The sequence below is a fragment of the Syngnathoides biaculeatus genome, chromosome 18 (genome assembly GCF_019802595.1).
Source record: "Syngnathoides biaculeatus isolate LvHL_M chromosome 18, ASM1980259v1, whole genome shotgun sequence".
Lineage (NCBI taxonomy): Eukaryota > Metazoa > Chordata > Actinopteri > Syngnathiformes > Syngnathidae > Syngnathoides > Syngnathoides biaculeatus.
Window position 1 is genome coordinate 14,707,653 of NC_084657.1, and position 17,853 is coordinate 14,725,505.

General features: G+C 41.9%; 1 protein-coding gene across 2 annotated transcripts in view; it reads left to right on the plus strand.

Moving 5' to 3' along the window:
• Positions 1 to 652: 652 nt before the first annotated feature.
• acsl6 (acyl-CoA synthetase long chain family member 6) overlaps positions 653 to 17,853 on the plus strand; it is a 56,398-nt gene continuing 39,197 nt past the window's right edge. For both annotated transcript variants that reach the window (XM_061803139.1, XM_061803142.1), the window contains exon 1: positions 653 to 938. The gene's annotated coding sequence lies outside the window, so the exon portion shown is untranslated. The remainder of the gene's footprint in view (positions 939 to 17,853) is intronic.

Genomic DNA, 17,853 nt, shown 5'->3' on the forward strand with positions numbered 1-17,853 from the left:
GATAGATAGATAGATAGATAGATAGATAGATAGATAGATAGATAGATAGATAGATAGATAGATAGATAGATAGATAGATAGATAGATAGATAGATAGATAGATATAGATAATGAAATATAAAAGTGAGCGATAAAATGCGTGACCTCCAAGGTCAGTGATACATATAGGCCTAATCGTAACAGTTTTTAATAATATAATATTTGAGAAATTTACGTCCAACTTCCCTTTGTGTTTACTGGTATAGATATGCTCCTGGATATTTTTTTTTGCTCCTATCGGAACACAGCGTGCGCAGCCCTTTTCCGGGAGCATCCACTTTTTTGCTCGATAACATATGCGTACGTATGTCTATAAGTTCTAACTGTGCCGAAGTAACAAAACGCTTCTTTATGGAATGTTAACAAGAGTGAAAATACCGGCAAAATGCTGCCGGAAATCGGAACGTTGCCGTGATTATAAACAGCAAATTTAATGCAGCCAGAGAGCGATGCCAAGAGTCATAGCCGCCCCCCCCCAAAAAAAAAAAAAAAAATCATCAACGAATTTACAGGTTACACAAAAATTACAATTTCAGCTGAAAAAGCTCGGAATTCGCGGAAAATTCTCATCCCACATTGACACATTTGAAACCACACTCCGACAGGCGATAACGACACGCAGCTACGTGACACTGTTAGTAAATCATATTTCCAGTGGCTATCATGTGTGTGTTGTGGCCGGCGATGGTTTACCTGAGCCACAACCGCCATCCACATTTGTACACTTGTTTTCATTATCTTAAAGCTCTTTTATTGGGGGGGGGGGGGTCGGACATCACATCCAGCCAAGTACAACTTTGGGCAGAAATACGTCAACTGGCTAAAACGAGGCAGAGCCACCTCATGATAAAATGTTGGACCCCGACGACTTTCAAGACGACTGACTGTCCTCTTCTACGGTAAGAACTAATTGCATCCTAAATGTTATGAGTACACTTTTTCCCCAAGTTTTGTGTTTTGACTTAAATCCAGCAAAATGTAATTGAAATTAAGGAACATAATTTCAAATGTTTTCTCCATTGGAAGGATTTTGGTGAATCCCCCAACATTCCTCATTCTGATCTGGTCTTGAAAAATATGTTTTGGATAACAAGATAAGAAATATCCGCAACATCCCTGTGTACAAAATGTACAAAACGAAACAGTGGATTTTGGTGTTATTTAAATTAGTATTTGTGCACTATTTTTTCAGTAAAACAACTATAGGGGGTTCACGTTAATGTAATGTTAATTGGTTGTCAAACATTCAACGTTGCTGAAGAAATAGTGAAAGTAAGATTTTCTAGTGCCTGCTGTGTGATATAGTTTTCGTTAGCTTGTAGTATATTGTATTTGTTGCTCAGTTTTCCACCTCCAATTGTAGTTTTTGTTGTTGTTGTTGTTGTTGCTGGATTCGAGCTGAGCTTTTGCTATGCTTTCGAAAATTTTGCAGGTTTTTTTTGTAACCCAATATTTGGATGTTACTTCTGTTGTCACGTCTCACCACTGTGTTGACATGCAAATGTACATGTTTTTAAATTACTCTAGTGTTACAGTGCAGTATTTGAAAACAGTCAAAAATAAGTTTAAACACTTTTTTCCCCTGCACTGACTTTCTAGTATCTTTCTACCCTCAGTTGTTTCCTTAAGGTACAGTCAGAAATCATAGCTCTCCTCTCGAGTGTGGCTTTCATAGACAGTCAAAACTCAGTTTTCTTAGAGTGTTGCTTTCAGGGACAGTTTCCTTTGCCCACTTGAGCTATCCAACTAGCAACTAAAGTTTGGGTTGTTGCCTTCAGCGACAGTCTGAAATCTCACCACTTCTCGGGCAACTAATCTTGCAGTCTGTTAACTATAAAAATCACGCGTTTATTCATACATCTGAGTTTCTAACAAAACTATTTCTGTGTTGGTGTGTTTCCTTCACGGACAATCTGAAATCATAGCTTTCCTCACCTAAAACTGATCAGCAAACTAAGTAGCTATCCATCTTGTGTCTGTGTTTGGCAGTTAGCTGTTGCCTTCGGTGACTGTTTGAAATCAAAGGTGGAGGTGTGAAATTACAGAAAGCATGTTCCATTTTTTTTAAATCCTCGAAATAAATGTCATAATTTTTTTTGACCTCCTCTCCTTTCTAACCAGTGTTTCCTTTTTGCAGAATCTGAATTTACACATTTCCTCAAGCAATTGAGCTACTGAATGCATATATTTACACGTCTTCCAGTTTCTACAGGGACTGTTTGAAATGACAACTTTCGTCACACAACCGATCTTCCAAACTAAATAATCAACAATGTCAGATGTTTCCTTCAGGGACGGTTGAAAATCAGAGTTTTCTTTGCAAAGAATCCAACTTTGAGTTCCTCTGCCCTCGATTAACCCCCGCGCCAAATAGAAAACTCAACCTGCGAAAGATGTTTTGCAAGTGACCCACCAGATGGCGCCGGAGTACGGAGAATAGCCACTGTCCTTAGTTGACCCCAAAAGGAATGTGGATTCAGGAATTGTCTTTTAGAACCTCCCGCGTGGTTCCAGCAACTCCCCAAAGTAGCATTTTATGTGATTTTAATCTTCTTTCCCACCTTATCTCGTGCAAGCTTCGCAGTGTGCGTTTGTGTCGACTGCTCCAAGAGTACGGAATAAACTCTGAAAAATCAAGCAAGCTACTAAAAGATAATAACAGAAACGAGGCTTGTAGCTGTTGTAAGCCTCCCAAACACTACTGTTTTTTGTTGTCCGTAAATTTTGGCACGCAAACATTCCCAGATGTCGTTTAGGCGTGAAGGCCGCAGCCGAGCGTGGCCCGTATGCGTGTCACAATCCCGCCACGCAAATATTTGCGCCCGCATGTAATTGTCCCAAAATGGCGTTGACCTTTTTTTTTTTTTCTTTTTAACATTACATTTACATGACTGTTTTCTTTTCAAGAAAAATAAATAACCACCTGTGACACGACTGTCATAAAAAGTCCCTCATTGTCATCATCGATGGAATCGCGGTTGGGATAACAAAGTTCATCTAAAACTTATCTCGTCACATCCACTCCGAAAGTGTTTGCCTTTGAAACACAAGAATGCTTTGTTGTACCTGGACAGTTGCTTGTAATATTCTGTTGACATATTCAGTGGACCTCAAGGAGGTCAAACGTCTGTGTGACGCGGCGCAGAAAATACAACCGCGTCAATCAAATCAGTGCCACAGCTGAGCTTATTCATAAGAGCAAATCAGTGTTATGTATGAATATTATTTTTTTTTCTAAATTCTTAAATGCATTACAAAAATTAAAATCCCGTCAAAGCATGCAAAGCTGCCTGTCAAAATTTACAAACTGTAAAAATATGAAATGTGCTAGCTGTTTTTTATTTAATTGTATTATTGTCACATTTGTATATTACTTAACTATCTAATGACTGGTGTACATAATGTAGCTAATAATATGACCTACAAAAATGTGTACTCATACACTGGTGAGAGTGTTGGCCTCACAGTTCTGAGGATTCAAATCCCAGTCACACGCCGGTCCGCCCCCCACCCCATCCCAAAAACATGCATTCATTGGAGACTCTTAATTGCCCCTCGGTGTGATTGTGAGCGCGAATGCTTGTTTCTCCGTCCCCTGCGATTGGCTGCCAACTAGTTCAGCCTCCCGCCAGATGACAGATGGGATTGCCTCCAGCATTCCCTCGACCCTCTTGAGGATAAGCGGCTCAGAAAAATGGATGGATGGATGTGAGCAATTTCTATATTTGTCACATTACTTTTTATCAAAAAGTATCCTATTCCATCCATCCATCCATTTTCTTTGCCGCTTATCCTCACGAGGGGCACGGGGAAAGCTGGAGCCTATCCCAGCTGTCAACAGGCAGGAGGCGGGATTACACCCTGAACTGGTTGCCAGTCAAACGCAGGGCAAATGGAGCCAAACAGCCGCACTCTCAATCACACCGAGGGGCAATTTAGGGTGTCCTATTAATGTTGCATGTTTTTGGGGTGTGGGAGGAAACCGGAGTGCCCGGAGAAAACCATGCAGGCAACGGGGAGAACATACAAACTCCACACAGGCGGGTCCGGGATCGAATCCTGGACCTCAGAACTGTACCACCGTACCTCCACATTTAAAAAAAAAAAAAAAATTACCACTGTGCTGCCCATTCCCATTATCAATATTCTAGCTAAGGTTTTTTTTTTATGTATTTGTTCGCATTAAAAACGGTCCAACAGCTGTATAAGACCCTGTCAATCAAAACTGAGCATTAGAATTACTGTACGTAATTAAGTATTTGTACGTGTATCTATTTTTGAATAATGTTTCAGCCTTTTATTGTATCTTTGAATATTAAAATGTACCTGTATCTAATGTGTGACTTCTATTCACTATTAAATGAATATTTTTTTTAAGCATGTGTGTATGTGTGTGACGATAAATAAATTGCAGCTAAGTGGCATTTGTGAGCCAATTATCCAGAGTCAGAGCTCCCAGCTCCGTGGAGTATAAATTATATTATTGTACTACTGCATTTCTTTGCAAATGGCTTTGACCCGCCTTCTGTCAGGCGCCCCCACCCGGAGAATAGAAGTACTGGATATTGCAAGTCACGTGACTTCTCTTAAACGTCGACAGAACCCGAACTCATGCTCCCACACCCCCCGCCCGCACGGTGCGCATACGTGATCCACCACTGTGAGCAGAATTTGGTTATGTACGTTAAATATTGTTATAAAATCGCGTAAACATGCTGACTCATTCCCAAAAATGGGCGCACATAAACTGGTTTTGCTGGGTTGTGTCCGTCTGCCTTAAAAAAAAAAAAAATGTTGTTGGCAACAAGTTCGCTGGCACACCCTTGAGTTGATGGCCAGTCAAGACAAGGAGGGAGAAAAAAATTGTTCTGCATTCTATTTTCAACTAAACTTTGACATGGTTCACACACTGTGTCAGGATACACTGTACACTGTATTTACAAAGAAGCGTCAGATTTATTTTTATTTTTTTCAGCCTGACATGAAATCAAAATTTTCCTGATTTTGGTCAGTTAGGATTACCAAAAGTATTTCTGATAAATGAGGATTCTTTTCTTTAGCATTTGGTGCTACTGGCATGAAATGTATGACTCGGTGCCGCACGGTGGATCAGCTGGAAAGCGTCGGCCTCACAGTTCTGAGGTCCCGGGTTCAATCCCGGCCCCGCCTGTGTGGAGTTTGCATGTACTCCCCCGTGCCTGCGTGGGTTTTCTCTGGGCACTCTGGTTTCCTCCCACATCCCCAAAACATGCAACATTCATTAGACAGTCTAAATTGCCTCTAGGTGTGATTGTGAGGGTAGCTGTTTGTCTCTTTGTGCCCTGCGATTGACTGGCAACCAGTTCAGGGTGTACACAGGCTCCGGCGACCCTTGTGAGGATAAGCGGCAAAGAAAATGGATGGACAAAAGTTAATACTGCATTAAACTCTGTTTCAATTTCTCAGTTGATCAAATTGTTTTAGGAGGGCAGGGGAAAACGAGGTCAGATACTCCTTGCAGACCTCTGGCATGAGTATGCTCGCATTTCAGCGCTTGTTTTTCCCTGAAGTATTTCCGTTGTGAGGCTGCGCTTGGGGTGAGGTCGTGGCGAACGGGACTTGCTCTGCCGCCGCACGCTAAGTAGACGTTTCCTGTAAGCCAATCCGTAAAGCATTGAGAACTACACATTGTTGATTTAACCAGACCATAAATTTGTCTTCCTAAAGTCCCCCAACTTAACTATTGTGTACAATGCAAAATTCCAGAGACGGTTTTATGAAATGAGCATCAATGCAACTTTTGGCTATTTGAACACCAACGGCACGACAACGCATGTAGCCAGACAATCTAGCAATGCTCACAGGCATATATTCTCTACAATGTGCGGATAATAATTACCGTAATTTCCGGCCTACGGAGCACACCTGTTTATAAGCCTCACCCTGTACATTTGTAAAGGAAATGCCATTTGGTACATACATAAGCTGCACCTGTGTAAAAACCGCAATTGCCCACATTGAAACCCACATTGAAACACGAGATATTTACAAAGAAAGACGGTACACAGAAAGAGTTTTCGAAGTTTTAATACTTTAGCTTAGCTTAACATAGCAACAACATGGTAGCACAAATAGGGCCGGTAAAAAAACAAAAACAAAAAACATATCAACACCACTGAGACGCGGCAGTAACACAGCAGCAACACGCCAGCACGGCACTAACGCTAGCGCAGTCCTAACAGGGCTGGTTAAAAAAAAAACATACTGGTAGAAATCACTGAGACACGGTAGTAACACAGAAGCAACATGCTAGCACAGCACTAATGCTCGCACAGCGCTAACAGGGCCGCTTAAAAAAAAGATACTGGTAAAAATCACTGAGACATGGCAGTAACACAGCAGCAACACGCTAGCACAGCGCTAACAGGGCCGGTTAAAAAAAAAAACATACTGGTAAAAATCACTGAGACACGGCAGTAACAAAGCAGCAACACACTAGCACAGTGCTAAAGCTATCACAGCGCTAACAGGGCCGTTTAAAAAAACATACCGGTAAAAGTCACTTCGTCGGCACATATATTCCACCGGTCTCACTCTTACCTTTTTCGCTCGAGTGGCCCCCATGCGGCCGTTGGGAAAAAATACACAAATTAGCCGCAGGGTTGAAAGCGCATGGGAGAAAAATCGCGGCTTATAGGCTATTTCTGCATCTTAGTCGCGACAGTTTTCATGTTGCCCCAAGAAATCTAAGTGTAGTCTCCGTCCGTATCATACCGCCGCCACCCCCATTAAAGCATGAAATCAAGATGCAAAAATTATTTCCTTCCTTCTTGTTTGGAAAAAAAAATGTATAAGCGGAATGTAGTTTTCAGTCATTGTAAAAACTGAAGCAGTTACGACCGTAGAAATACAGTTTTAATACACTAGAACCTTATTCTGGATATTTTTGTTCATGATCACCTTTACTGGCAATATAACATAACCTTATAACCTGACCCATTTTAGGGTCAGCGTACCATATCTACAGTTGATATGCCTGTTGCGATCCACTTGAAATCATATTGTGTGTTGCGTGCGCGCGTGCTGTCGACTGTGCAAACATTTTACTTCTTGTTATTGCCGCGCTTGTGACCTTTACACCGTGAAGATCCCACAGTCTATTTTTCTCAAACTGACTTGTGTCCAAATACTATCCGTCACACTTGAGCGTTCCCCGAGATGCCAGGACTTTCTCTCCGCATTTGTAAGCGATGACACACACACAGGATGGAAGTGAATAACAGACAAATTCGGAAGTTGCTTTTTTTTTTTTTAACCCACCCCAACCTCAACCTTCACTTTTGGTGGAAGGTTCGACATCAAGAGTTGCCATTAATGGCAAAAATCAGCAAATAATGTACACCTCCTAGGTAATGTGATTTTCAAAAATCTGGGTACTGCGCCAGGGCTGGACGTTAACAATATTACTATATAATTTGTTTTTACACTAGTATACTTACGGTGATTCCCTTGCATTGTGGGAAAGGAGAAACATTGTTGCCGAAGAACTTGTGAGATGTTTATGTTTATGAATGCCCAGAGAACAGATTAATACATCTGGGCACTCATACAGGGACTGCTGTGGGCCACGGCTCACACCCAGACACTGACACGCAGACTCGTCGAGGTCACGCGACACCCCGGCTCTTAAATGCAGATACATTGGCTATATAAAGTATGCACACCAATGAGGCAAAGTTAAATAATTGTACAAGAAATCCATTATTAATGTGACCTATAACCTGTACAACTCTGTTGCAAATGCATATTTTTGAGAGCAGAAGTAAAAAAATAAACACCTGTAGTGTGGTGGGGTGGGGTGGGGGTTTACAAATTTGTTGCCCAAGTGTGGTCACCTACTGATAACTGGGCGTATGAGAATCAACGCAATCAAAATAATGTCAAGTTGCTGGCTTTTGAATACTATTTAGCACAAAGACAAGACCTACTTTATATTATATACATTTTACATGTGCAGTTTTTTTGTGTCCCTATTGTATGTTTACAGTTTATATTGTATAATCATTGAACTTTTATAGCACGAGTTTCGACTGTTCTCGACCACAATCCGTTCCAGAAGGCGGTTCAAGAAGTGATTTGCTCGAAATCCGAATCAATATTTTCCATTACAATGAATGGAAGAAGAAATAATGCGTTCCAAGCCTAAAAAACGGGCTTTTTAAAGCATTTTCTAGCTTTCCCTGCTAATAAACTGCATAGCAGAAATACATGTATAGTTTAAATACTTTCTATAATGAAATTATTAAAGAAATATATTTATTTTTTACTTAAAATGTATGCTTTAGTAGTAGAGTAGGCGAGGCTGGGAGTGCATTACCGTATCTGTAGCGACTCCAATCTTTTTTTTATTAACAAAATTGCAAAATAACTTTAAACAAGCAATAATGGGGGGGGGGAAGCAACAAAAATTATTTTTTTATTGTTACAAAATGTAGCGTACGAAAACATGAACTCGCGTTAATGAAATCTTTGAAACAAAACAAAAATGCAGAAATGCTAATGGAACACAGAATTGATTAACATTCACAAGAAAAAAGCAATGCAAAACTATCACCTTTCATTGGAAAGTGATTTTCCTTTCCCACAGAACTTACTGTATCTAGTGTCACTTCTTTGCAGCCATGATGGGGGGGGGTTACTAGTCCTCAATTGGAATCAAAAACAGTCAGGGGACACGTTTATGTACAGGGGCTGCGTTATTACACAATTGTTGTATCTCTTATTCCAATTTCAACCTGGTCAAAAGTGTTAGGTTTTAAGCAACCAACTGTGTTTAAGATGATGTAACATTACATCAAGGCTCGCTTCACCCTACCCGGAGGAAGGCGGGATAGGGTGAGGTAGGGGGCGTCTGGTTCTTTTGGGGCGCAGACGACCACCCCCAAGCCCAGGCACTCTGCCATCCGTCCAGGAAGCGCTCTTCACAACCTTCATTTGTGTGTGTGCGGGCGTTCATTCCAGCGTGGCTTTCTTGATAAGGGCAATAAAAGGGCCGTCGAAAAACTGTGGTGTGTGTGTGTGTGTGTGTGTGCATGTTTATGTGTGTCTTTCTTATCCCATGCAGCTTTGGCTATCCGCTAAATCACCTGACTTTCTGTCACTCCTCCCCCTCGGCTTCCTCTCTCTCATGCACAAACACACTCTTTCTGTCACACACTCGCGTACACGCTTTGCACGTATCATATCTGATCTGCAGGCAACACTGCACAGTAAATGACATCAGACGTTGAGAATGAAGCGCAATGTTTGTCTTGCGAGCTCAGAATGACACAAGGCACAATAATGGCTCATCATTGAGACAGTAATAGTGGCTTGGCATTAAAATGGTAGGCCTGTATATTATTATGATATTGATGCAAAGTGATTCGCCATCAAAAAACAATAAAATGGACGAAAAGTAACGCAGTGCTCCTGTTGCAGTTGGCACTGTTCTCATGTGATTTTAGTAAGGATTCATACAAAAAGAAATTTGCTGTTGTCATGAGAACTTTGCGAAACTTTGTACAAAAAAAGTAATGCTACTGCTTTACTAAATTATTTATTATCATACATATATATATATATATAAATATATAATTATTATTGTTATTACATGCTATTTGCTCTATTGAGAAGTTGATGAATGAAGAAAATGAGAGAGAAGGAAGAGTTGAAGAGGCAAGTGTGAAGGACCAGGAAGTGGCAATGATTAGTAAGGGGGAATTCAGAAAGGCACTACAAAGGATGAAAAATGGAAAGGTAGTTGGTCCTGATGACATACCGGTAGAGGTATGGAAGCAATTTGGAGAGATGGCTGTGGAGTTTTTGACCAACTTATTCAACAGAATACTAGCGGGTGAAAAGATGCCTGAAGAATGGAGGAAAAGTGTTCTAGTTTGCATTTTTAAGAACAAAGGGGATGTTCAGAGCTGTGGGAACTACAGAGGAATAAAGTTGATGAGCCACACAATGAAGTTATGGGAAAGAGTAGTGGAGGCTAGACTCAGGACAGAAGTAAGTATCTGCGAGCAACAGTATGGTTTCATGCCTAGAAAGAGTACCACAGATGCATTATTTGCCTTGAGGATGCTAGTGTAAAAGTACAGAGAAGGTCAGAAGGAGCTACATTGTGTCTTTTGTGGATCTAGAGAAAGCCTATGACAGAGTACCAAGAGAGGAACTGTGGTACTGCATGCGCAAGTCCGGTGTGGCAGACAAGTATGTTAAAATAGTACAGGACATGTATGATGGCAGCAGAACAATGGTGAGGTGTGCCTTAGGTGTGACAGAAGAAATTAAGGTGGAGGTGGGACTGCATCAGGGATCAGCTCTGAGCCCCTTCCTGTTTGCAGTGGTAATGGATAGGCTGACAGATAAGGTTAGACTGGAATCCCCTTGGACCATGATGTTCGCAGATGATATTGTGAAAGCAGGGAGCACGCGGAGGAACAATTAGAAAGATGGAGACACGCATCGGAAAGGAGAGGAATGAAGATTTGCCGAAGCAAAACAGAATATATGTGCGTGAATGAGAAAGGTGGAGGGGGAGCTCCCGGGGAAAAGAGCGAGAGGAAGACCAAAGAGAAGGTTTATGGATGTGCTGAGGGAAGACATGAGGGCAGATGATAGGCTAAGATCGCAAAAGATGACACGCTGTGGCGACCCCTAACGGGACAAGCTGAAAGGAAAAGAAGAAGAGATTTGCTCTGTTGTCATGAGAATTTTCCAAGATTTTGTCCAAAACGTCATGCGTTATAGTTTGCTATTCTACCGAGAATTTAGTATGAAATTGTATTTAAAAAAAAAAAAAAAAAAAAGTTAAAAAAAAGCCATTTTGCTCTGTTCTCGTGGGAATTTTGGATGAATTTGTACAAAATTGATGCCACGTGATGACCACAATTTTCAGGATGAGGCCATAAAAGTTGCTATTGAACGTAAGACAGCGCAATTTGATTTCTACTCACGGGACAAAAAAAAAAAAGAGAAACAATATAAAAAATGTTATATTTTGTATTTCACCGTTGTCAAATGTTTTTTTTAATGTGGGGGTACGGTGGTACAGTTCTGAGGTCCCGGGTTCAATCCCAGACCCGCCTGCGTGGGTTTTCTCCGGGCACTCCGGTTTCCTCCCACATCCCAAAAACTTGCAACATTAATTGGACACTCTAAATTGCCCATAGGTGTGATTGCGAGTGTAGCTCAATGTGCCTTGCGATTGGTTAGGGTGCACCCCGCCTCCTGCCTGCGTACAGCTGGGATAGGCTCCGGCACTCCCCGTGACCCTCGTGAGGATAAGCGGCAAAGAAAATTTTAAAAAATGTCAATTGTACTTATGAGAATGCACCGTGGTATAAATTTATGCAAAATGTAATGCAAAGTAATTTTCTGTTCTCACAAGAAACTTGTGAAAACGTGTGCAAAAGCGAATGGAATTCCATTGGCTCTGTTGTCATGAGAATTGAGGAGAAAACTTTGCTCATATGATTAGAATTCGTTGTTTTGTTTTTCTTTGTTTTGTTTTTCGGTGCAGACTTTTTGGATCTCGCAGTCTTCCTTTCGTCTGACGCATGTGTACATTTTTTTCCCCACAACACGCATTGTGAGTCTCGGGAAGAGGAATCATCGTAGCACCAAGCAAAGTTTCTCTCGTGCTTTTTTTTCCACAAGCGCTTCCAGTAAACCAGCTGACCGTCGTTGCCGCTCACACCCACGCACCTTAAAGACACACCCACGCAAACTTTTGGCTGCAGCATTGAACTCTTGAGTGTTATATTTTCTTCTTTGCGTCAACTTTAAACGCTTGATTGCACGCAGCTATGCCTCTTTGGCCATTGTGTGAGGTTTTTAGGCATGACTGGTCTAAAAAAAGATGACAGGTGAGTAAGTGACTAATTCAGCGGGACCAAATTGTGGCAGATTTGCCAGCGCTGCTGTTCTGTGACAGACTTAGCAGTCGTCGTCGAGTCGTTCTGATTCGGGGCCACCACGTTAGTTGAAAGTACTGAAACTAATAAAGTCTACAGAACGTTCTCAAGATACAAGATGAGCAGAAGTGCAGAAGATTCTGGCGGAACGAGAGGCCCCCTTTCGCCAGGATACGACCTGACATGTCCGCCATGGTTTCGTGTGCAAGTTAATGTGCAACCACCGACAAATGCGTTTGCGTCAATAAAGCTTCGGCTGGTCACGTAACGTCAGGCATTTGTCATTTCAATCAGTCTCTCCTAGTTTTTGTTTGCAGAACATAACACATCACGCTGGTCCTTAACATCCTCAAAAGAAGATAAACTATTAATGTTGGAATTTCTGAAAAAGAAGAGATTTAAGCGACGAGGTTGCCCTGTGGCCAGTTTGAATGCACAATGAACCCTCCCCCCCCCCCCCCCCCCATCATGAAGGACATGTTGTTTACCCAGCCGTGATAATAAAATCCATCCATCCATTTTCTTAGCCGCTTATCCTCACGAGGGTCACGGGGAGTACTGGACCCGATCCCAGCTGTCAACAGGCAGGAGGCGGGTAACACCCTGAATTGGTTACCCGCCACACTCACAATCACACCGAGGGGCAATTTAGAGCGTCCAATTATCCATCCCATCCATTTTCTTAGCCGGTTATCCTCACAAGGGTCGCGGGGAGTGGTGGAGCCTATCCCATCTGACAACGGGCAGGAGGTGTACACCTTGAAGGGGTTGCCAGCCAATCGCAGGGCACATCTAGACAAACAGCCGCACTCACAATCACACCTAGGGTCAATTTAGAGTGTCCAATTAATGTTGCATGTTTTTGGGATGTGGGGGGAAACCGGAGTGCACGGAAAAAACCCACGCAGGCACGGGGAGAACATGCAAACTCCACACATGGAGGGCTGGGATTGAACCCGGGTCCTCAGAACTGTGAGGCCAACGCTTTCCAGCTGGTTAGGCCTTATTATACGATGTTAAAAAAAACCCAAAACTTTACCATTCCACATTCCTTAGCATCTGTCCTCACCCTCTTGCTGTCAAGAAATGGGAGCAATGTCAAGCGCAGGTATGTGCGATATGTGTGGATGCACATGGGCGAAAACTAGAACCGGCAATGAATGAGTGACTTTCACCTTGAGGAGTCAAAAAGCTAATTACAGTAATTAGCCTATAAACAACAACTTTTTCCACACGCTTTCAACCCTGCGGCGATGCGGCTAATTTGTGCATTTTTTCGCAAGGGGCACTCAAACGGAAAAAGTAAGACGGGTGGAATATGCCGAGGAAGTGACTTTTACCGGTATGTTTTTTTTTTTTTTTTTTTTTTTACCGGCCCCGTTAGGGCTTCGCTCGCGTTAACGTTGTGCTAAGTTTGTTGCTGCTCTGTTACTGCCATGTCTCAGTGATTTTTACTGGTAAGTTTTTTTTAACCGGCCCTGTTAGCGCCGCGCTAGCGTGTTGCTGCTGTATAGCTGCCACGACTGTTTTTTTTTTTTAAACCACCCCTGTTCGTGCTACTGTGCTGTTGCTATTTTAAGCTAAGCTAAGGTGTTAAAACTTTGAAAACCCTTTCTGTGTACCGTCTTTCTTTTTAGACATCTCATGTTTCAATGTGGGGACTTGCGCCTTTTAAGCAGGGGCGGCTAGTGTATGTACTTTTCAAGAGAGAAGCCATTTAAGTTGCGGGGTTACTTGTGTGAATGTAAAGGCAACTCAAAGACGGACTTTGCAATTTTGCTGCAAAATCTCGAGACACGACACCACCCAGTTTGTTTCCTGTCACGGATGTCAAACAGCGCAGGCGGTGTGCTGGTGTGCCGTCCCCACATCCGTTCATGTCACTTCACTTCGCTGCGACCGACGTAGCGTAAAGCTCCCTCCCTGCGAACACAAATGTGTCCAAGAGAAAACGTTTTTCATTTTTACTGATGGCATTCACACGCGGTTCAATGCAGACATTCCCAACCGCTGGCCCCTCCGTCTGCGTAAGCTGTGGGCGACATCAGCTGCGGTGCTCGTTGTCTTTGTTTTACTGCTCCTATATATGGCGGAAGAGTCAATCAGTTAAGTGCGGCTCCCTTTTTCTCCGTGCTCTAGAATTGTATACTGTTAAAAAAACGTAAAAAAAAACCAAAAAAGATGTCGGGCGCCCCATATGAGTGTAAATGTTTTGAATTGTCTTTGCGGCTGCTTGCCGGGCTTCGCCCTCGGAAATAGAAGCCACAGATTCTTTGTCCAATGCTCGTCGAGACGGTAACAAAAGTGTGTCCCGCCCTTCCCGGAATTACAGTTGCTATTGTATTTAGTGTCGCTGTGCCTATTTAGAGACTTTCGCGCTATATTTAGCGAGTCTTCAGACTCACCTGACGACTTTTTATAAAAATAGTAACCAATTTGTTCGTGGATCCACGAAGAAAAGTGGACACATACTAGTTTATGTACAATCGTTCTTGCAATGGAGGGGAAATGGGGAATTTTCCCCGAAATGCAAGTGTCTCTGGCTTCATCCAAAGAGTACCTGACAGGACTCGGTGTGGCGGTTCGGGGGGTGTGGGGCGGTTAAAATCTAAATACAGACAACTTGAATGTAGGAGTTGGAATCCAATGAATATTTCTGTTCAAAATTCAGCTTGGAATTTTATTCCAATAATTCCATGTTGAAAAAGTCCCTGATGGTGTAAGTGGTACACACGCCTGCCTTTGGAGGGGGCAGCGTGGGATCGAGTCCCGCTCAGTGATGGTGCCGATATCTGACTGCCGAACAGTTCAGAGTGTAGTCTGCCTTTCGCCCAAAGCTAGCTGGCGTAGGATCCGGCTTTCCTGGAACCCTTGTGAGGATAAGCGGCTTGGGTACTGACATGACAATTCCACTATGTTGGACCTCAGCAGTAAATGGCTTATGGCGTGACTGTGGGGGGTGACATTTGTTTTATTTTATCTATTCATCAAACATAAGCCTCACCCAGTACATTTGTAAAGGAAATACCATTTGGTACATACATACATACATACATAAACCACAGCTGTGTAAAAGCCACAAGTGGCCACATTGAAACACGAGATATTTACAAAGAAAGACGGTACACAGATAGAGTTTAACGCTAACGCTAGCATGGCACTAATTCTAACGCTAGCACGGTGCTGACAGGTACTTACCGGTAAAAATCCCTGAGACTCCCCAGTAACCCAGAAGCAACACGCTAGCACAGTGCCAATGTTAGCAGAGCACGGACTGGTACTTCCCAGTAAAAATAACAGACACGCCAGTAACACAGCAGCAACACGCTAGCACAGTGGCAACGTTAGCGCAGCACTCACATGGCCGGTAAAAGTCACTTCCTCTGCACATATATTCCAGCCCCACTCTTACCTTTTTCGCTCGAGTGTCCCCTTTTGGCCTTTAGAAAAAATGCAGAAATTAGCCGCATCACCCCATAAACAGCAGGGTTGAAAGCGTGTGGAAAAAAGACGCGGCTTGTAGGCCGGAAATTACGGTAGCTTGTAAACGCCATACACTCTATCCTAAGGATTTGCTACCTCTTGTGAGAGTGCCAAAGTGGCTTTACAAACATGTTGACGCGTAGTTTTTTTTTTCGTTATGTGCCATCAAATAGGATTTTCACATTTTAAAAAGAAACACATCATCATGGAGTATGACAGTGGGAAATACCAACGCTGACTTGGTGGGTAATGGAGGGGGCGGAGGTTTGTTTGGGATGCGAGTCAAATGTTTCGCAACAATTTATTTTTTTTAAAAAAAAGGGGAAAACAGCTGACGAGTGTGATGTGCACATCATACGTGTGGAAAGCACCAGAGATGTTTTCATCTTCACTTCTTTATTTTTGGACTATGTTGCTTGTAAACGCGGTGCCGTACAGTCAGCAGTGACTCAGTTAAAGCGTAAAAGACATTTTCATCACAATAGTATATGAAAAGGAAAAAAAAAGTCATATTTGAAAATGATTCTAATGATCCCAATAAATACATCCATACATTTTCTGAGCCGCTTATCCTCACAAGGGTCGCGGAGAGTGCTGGAGCCGATCCCGGCTGTCAACGGGCAGGTGGCGGGGTACACTCTGAAATGGTCGCCAGCCAATCGCAGGGCACATTTAGACAAACAGCCGCACTCACAATCACACCTCGGGGCAATGTCGAGTGTCCAATTAATGTCGGTTGCATTTGGGATGTGGGAGGAAACTGGAGTTCCCAGAGAAAACCCACGCAGGCACGAGGAGAACATGCAAACTCCACAGAGGCGGGTCCGGGATTGAACCCGGGACCTCAGAACTGTGAGGCTAACGCTCTACAGCTCTTCCACCGTGCCGCCAACAAAAACCCATTGAGTACACTTTTTTTTAAAAAAAAAAGAATGAAATTTAACAATAGCAACACAAGTAACTGCACTGTATGAGAAAGTAAGGCTCGACAAAATGTGTTTATATATGGATGAATAAGATTTTACATCTCCTCAAATCTATGTAATTGAGTCATTTTTCAGGTAATTCTGTTTTCGACGGTTTTTATTTTACTTTATTATTTAGCCTTAATTAGTGTCGATTTTTGTCTCGATGTGACCTGCGATTGGCTGGCAACCACTTCAGGGTGTACCCCGCCTCCTGCCCGTTGACAGCTGGGATAGGCTCCAGCACGCCCCGCGACCCTCGTAAGGATAAGCGGCAAAGAAAATGGATGGATGTATTTTGCCTTAATCTTGTATGTTCATGCATTGCCCTGTGGTATGTGCGCTTTTCCACACCATGAATTTAAAAAATGACACGGTGGATGTTCCGATTCTCCACTTAAATTGAAACAAAAAAATTAATTTAAATTCTTGTAAAATGAATAAAAAATATTAGAATATAAGGCAGCACAGAAACATGATTTGCACAGCTGACTCGGAATTCAGAAGTCGTAGGTTCAAGTCTGGGTGCTGGGCGTTCTGTGTGGAGTTTGCATGTTCTCCCCGTGCCTGTGTGTGTTTTTTTTTCTCCATACATAAATATTTTTCAAAGAATCCGTATTAGTTGGGAAAAAAAGGCCGCATCTTTGGGGAAGTACAGCGTCAGGTTTACGCAATCCAAAGGGAAAGCACCAAAAAGATTGCACGTCTTTTGTACTTCTTTATTTTTAGACCTGCCTAGGCTAGCCGCAAATAACATTGAAATAGGAGGGAAAAAAACATTTCTGTGAAAAATAACAGTTTAAAGGAAATGCTAATTTTCATGGAGTTTTTTTTAAAGATAATATAAAAATATTCTAATGTTTACATTTTATATATTGGAAAAAAAGACATTATCATTAGAATAAAAAATACCCAAACATTAAACTGAAACACTAGAAAACACCAAAATTTGTATATTTTTTTTCAAATCACATTTTATTTTTGTTAAACCGAACCACACATTTCAATGCCCATTTTAAAATGTTCAACAGCATATTTCATTTTGTAATTTAGTAATAGTATTTATTTTATTTCCGTTTTGGATTTTATATGCAGTAGAGGAAATCTTGTGTAGCGCTCATAAATGTAATTAACTTCTTGACTAATGTAGAAAATAATAATGTACTTTTCAAATAAATAAATAATCAATGAAAACACATGACACTAAATATGTACAAAATAACTGTAGCGACTCCTTAAGAAAACAATAACATACAGTATGTCAGCGTTTTGACATCGCTGGATGAAATGTCCAAGCTTCCTTAATTTTACTAACATGTGGTCATTTTTCTTTGTTAAAAAAAACAAAAAACGTGATGCAAGTACGTATTTTGTCTCTTTTCTAATAATTCTGAGACTCTTTTTTACTTTGTTGAAATGTACAT